The sequence below is a fragment of the Condylura cristata genome, unplaced genomic scaffold, assembly GCF_000260355.1.
Source record: "Condylura cristata isolate star-nosed mole 26May11 unplaced genomic scaffold, ConCri1.0 scaffold00006, whole genome shotgun sequence".
Lineage (NCBI taxonomy): Eukaryota > Metazoa > Chordata > Mammalia > Eulipotyphla > Talpidae > Condylura > Condylura cristata.
Genome location: NW_004567107.1, coordinates 66,389,982 through 66,394,915, shown reverse-complemented (window position 1 = coordinate 66,394,915; position 4,934 = coordinate 66,389,982). Strand labels below are relative to the sequence as shown.

General features: G+C 39.0%; 1 pseudogene; it reads left to right on the top strand.

Annotated features, from left to right (window-relative positions):
• Positions 1-2,451: 2,451 nt before the first annotated feature.
• LOC101633991 lies at positions 2,452-3,346 on the top strand (annotated as a pseudogene).
• The last annotated feature ends 1,588 nt before the right edge of the window (positions 3,347-4,934 follow it).

Genomic DNA, 4,934 nt, shown 5'->3' with positions numbered 1-4,934 from the left:
CAGGGTATGTTCACTGTGGATTCAGGCAGATTAATAGAGTCCTGGAGCCTTTCAGAGATTTCCCAGGTCTTTAATACAGGAGCAGTTATACAGATACACCACACAGGGAGGCTGGCATGCAAGGAGGCAGGCATGGGCTAGACTGGCAAGCCTTCCAGCCCCTGGTAAATCTTCTCTTTCCTTCTCTGGCTTCTCCTCTGGTGGTCTCCCTGGTGTCCTCAGTCTCTGTCATCCCATGTGGTCCCTGTCTCTGCGCTGCTTCTGCTGCTTTTAGCTGTTGCCTGTGGGCACAGGTGCGAGCATTCACACATGCACAGCTCCTGCTCTTTGGGCCCAGGTGTCCATAATTAAGGCTCATGAGCCCTGTGCCCATGCCCCACGGCTGTGGGCATCCACGCTAGTGGTGGGAGCACAAAAGAAAGCCTGAAAACTTCACTTACCCTATAGCTTTTCACAGTTCCCAGTTAATAGTTCCCCCAAAGCCTTGAAATTTTCTGAGTGTTTAAAGGATGCATGTGCAATGTTATGTTAATGAGGTGACTTGTTTAGCAACACCTAAAGAAGGGCTAGTTGCCAGGAGAGCCACTTTGAGAGTTGGCACTGTCCAGGCACTTCCCCCAGGCCTCATGGTTGGAGAGAGAATTGGGAGATGCAGGTCAATGGCCACTGGCCAGTTAATTAATCAATTTTACTTATGTGATGAAATCACAAAAAAGCCCAAAGAGGGAGTCTTCTGAGAGCTTCCCAGTTGGTGAACATATGGAGATTTGGGGAGCTGACATGCCAGAGAGTGTATGGAAGCCCCATGCTTCCCTCCAATACCTGGCCAATTGAATTTCTTCCATTGTAAGTGTGTAGAGTAAGAAAAGTGCTATCTGTAACCTGCTATTGTAAGAAGGAGGATGTTAAGTAAAATGACAGAATGCACGAGTTAATTAGCTCTCTTGGAGAAAAAGGGACTGAGGTAAGCTAAAGGCAACTTTTTCTTCATTATAATATTAAAACAAGTCTTCAAGAGTGGAGATTTAACATTCCATCTGTGGATAGGAACAGGCACAGTTTACTCTCCATCCAAAACATAAGGTACATAGGAACACCCGTTACCCCAAAGCTTTATAAACTCACCTCATACAAGCCCAGAAAGAAAGGTTCCTTGGAACACAAGTTCTCCCTTTCTTTATTGTCAGGCAAGACAATACAGAATTGCTCTGCTTTACCACCCTGGCTGTTGTGTACTGGCTTGCAATCACCAGCTGAATGGCCCTTTCCTTTTAGGAAGTCGATAAAACCATCTGGCAGTTTCTGAATTAACTAGTTTGTCATAAATTGGTACTCTAGTGAGTAAATGGATCTCCTGAGTCTGTGAGCTGCTAGCAAATTGATTAAATCTGAGGAGGGACTCTTGGGAGCCTCTGATTTATATAAATAGTCTTTCCCAGGACGAGGTAGCAATCTGGGCTTATGACTAATATTTGAAGTTGAGGGCCATCATAACTGAGCTCTTTACCATGGAATCTTTCATGATCTCTGGTTAGATAGCATGAAAACTGAGCTCAAATGAATTGGATTCTCCCATACTTGCGAGTGCCTAAGTGCAGCTTGTTGGTGTGGGAAAGACTCTACTCACTCATGTGCAAACTGGATTAAGGAACTTAAAATATCTTTCAACTTGTCATTCATTCAGCCAAAATTTAATGTGTGTCAACTTTCTGCCATATGTTAGCTGGGTTAACCACTGTAGTTAGAAAAGGAGATAGAGTACTCACCATTCAGGAGAACATTCGGGGAACCCTTGGGCTCAGAGAACAGGAAACGATAGAGAAAGTGACCTCAACTCAGGTGAAATGTGGTGAAGAAATAACATTGCATACAAAGAAGTGGCACTTCACAACTCTGTAAAGGCTGAGAAGTTTCAAACATCATGATATGTCCTAGGGAGAGTAAATAACTTACTAGGGGATCAAATAAACATGTAGCTAAAGAGATCAGCAAGGGCCAGAGCACAAGGTCTCAAGTGCTTGTTAAGTTGCTTGAACTTGGTCCAGAGATAAGCATTTTCCAACAGGTGGATTTCAGATCCCTCCAGAGGAGCAAGTGTTCCAGGAGATCAAGCCATTGAAGGTACTATGGGGGGTCTATTTATTAAAATAGCCAATAACTGAGACATTGCATTTATTCCCCTAAAAAAAGAGAAGTGAATGTATATGACAATTAGTGGAAGTCTGTGACCATACTTAAAATTATTCCTGATTTTAAAATTGCTTTGGGAGTGGCAAGAAAAACAACCCTCATTGAGGTGTATTTGCCTATCTTGCAGGGCCAGTCTTGGTCTCAGTCGGAATTAGGCAAGCAGTCCCCAGAAAAGCCGTTGCAGAACCCACTGAATCCTGTGGATAAAGTGGACACCATAGGTGGCCAGCACCCAAGCAGCACCCCCCCCCCAAGTACTGCATGACCCTGCTTCTCAGGCTGAGGACACGAATAACAACTCCTGGAATGTAAATCGATGCAAATAAAAACTCTTGGACAAATCATGCAAGAAAAGCAAATTGAAGATCTGAAAGATAAATCAAAATGTGAAAATAACTTTTGAAATGGAAACACTTGCGTTAGACAGGAAGCAACTTTCCATCACATTTTATTTTTATTTATTTAGTCTTAAAAACTTAATTTATTTATACACAGAGAACTGCAGTACAGGCCAGAGGTGCAGGGGCAGTGAGAGGATTCACCAGAGACAGAGTGAGGAGTAGAACAGACAGATCGATGAAGTACACTGCTGAGGGGAGCCGCGGGTGGGCCAGGAGAGGTCTGTCATGTCATGTGGGTCAGCTCTAGGGCCTGGGATGGAACTTGCACTGAAGCGGCCACAGCTAGCTTCACAGTGCTGTACTCTAACCCATTGCAGGACCCCTATCACATTTTTAAAGCCCTGGAGAAAGTTAATTTCAAGAGCAATGTGCCTTTGGACCCCCTGCGGTATATAAAAAAGAATAGTGTACTCATGGACAACATGAAATACATATTAGAGTCGAATAATTTAATAATGAAATCACAGCAGGAATCTTGGGATTTGGCAGAAAACATGCTTGATGTTAGAAAGAAGAGATTACAGTTAAAACAAACTTCAGGAAACACGCTTTTAGAAATACACACTGACAAGAACAAACAGAAAGATGATTTGGGCAGTATGGAAAATTCAGACAAGATAAAGACCATCCAACAAAACCGACAAATGGAGATACAAATTACTACAGTTTTTCAACATGTGTTCCAGGACCTCATTTCGGGGAGTAAAGCCAATTGGGCAGAGGATTCTGCCCTTAAGGAAACTTCTGCAATTTGAGAATTTCACCATGATCTAATAAGAATTCTATCTTGGCTTTCCCCCCACTCCTTTGTCTTTGGTATGTCATTTAAATAGCAAATTGCAGTTGAAATGTATTTTAATGTTTTAGAAACTATTCTAACTTTGCAGTTTTTTTTTTAACTTAACTTATAACAGGGACTCTATTACTTTAAATATAATCATTATGGTAACAAGCAACTCTAAAAGAATCTGAAAATGTTAGCCTGAAAAACATTATGCAGAGCTTTCCACTGAATGTTGACTTTTCCCCCTACGATGTTCCTGCACTTGTATATATTTGTTTGTCAACCAGAATGTTAGAAAAGCATATCCACTTCTTTGAACAGCCATCCAAATAGAGCATCTCAGCCTTGAAAAAAGAGAGAAAAAAGAAAATTCGCCCAAAATGTTAACAGTTGCAGCTAAATTAGGGTGAGTGTGACTTTTTTCTCTGCATTTCTACATTTGGCTTTCTTTATTTCTAAAAGTTAAAAAATTAAAAACATAAATGTTACTCTTGTCTGTACAACATAAAACTGGTGACCTTTTATATAATGCCATTCCATTTATAGAAAGCTATAATTTCGGCTTTTTATTAATTTGAAGCTGTTTTGATCACATTTGCAATGTAGTATTTTCAATATCGTGTTTGGAAGGCCCTTAAACTTGAAAATATGCACTGAAGTAAACAATAGCACTTGAAATGTCTTCTATTAAACATAAAAGAAATAATATTTGGCCAAAGTTTAATTTGAAACATTCTTTCATTGGAATAATAATAGTTTTACTTAATTTATTTTGATAAATAATAATTTATGTGTGATTTTATCCCTTTTGCTATAGTATATTAGTTGAAATTTTTTGTAAAACAAGTTCTGTTTTTTATAATGAAATGTGCTTTTTCTCAAAACTTTCTTTTTATTCCAAATCTACAATAAAAACTATATATTCTACAATCTTATATATATATATAACTATAAAAATAATAGATTCGGTATTAAAGAAATTTCTTTGGCTTTTAGTCATACAAAATTTACAGCTGGTCTGCTTGCAAAGGAAACATCCAGTAACAACAAATACAACAGATTAGTGAGGAGCATAACAGTGAGAATAATGCTCAAGTGTTGCCCCCATTGATCATCACCTAATCAGTAAATAATATTGCTTTGAAGACTTTGTTTTACAGCACACCAAAGATTTGAAAATGCAAGACAAGACACATGTAAATGTTTCCATGAAGTTTAGTTGTGCAGTTACTACCAACAAACACTCCTGAAGCAATGTTTCATTTGCAAAATAATTGAATATTGTGATCTGAAATTTTTATCTTTTATCATCTTTCAGAAACAACACAGAAAAATTATTTTTTAAAAAAGCAAGATTTTTAGGCCTAGACCTCAATGCTCCAGACCTGGCTCCCTGACCCTCACCTGACCAGCTGCCAGTTCAACAAAGTGGCAAAAATCAGTTGCCCTCTTATAATTAAACAATAGGCTAAAAGAAAAAGAAATTAAGAAAGCCATTTTCTTTACAATCATGAACACACACACACATTAGATACATGGGAACAAACTTAACAAAGGAG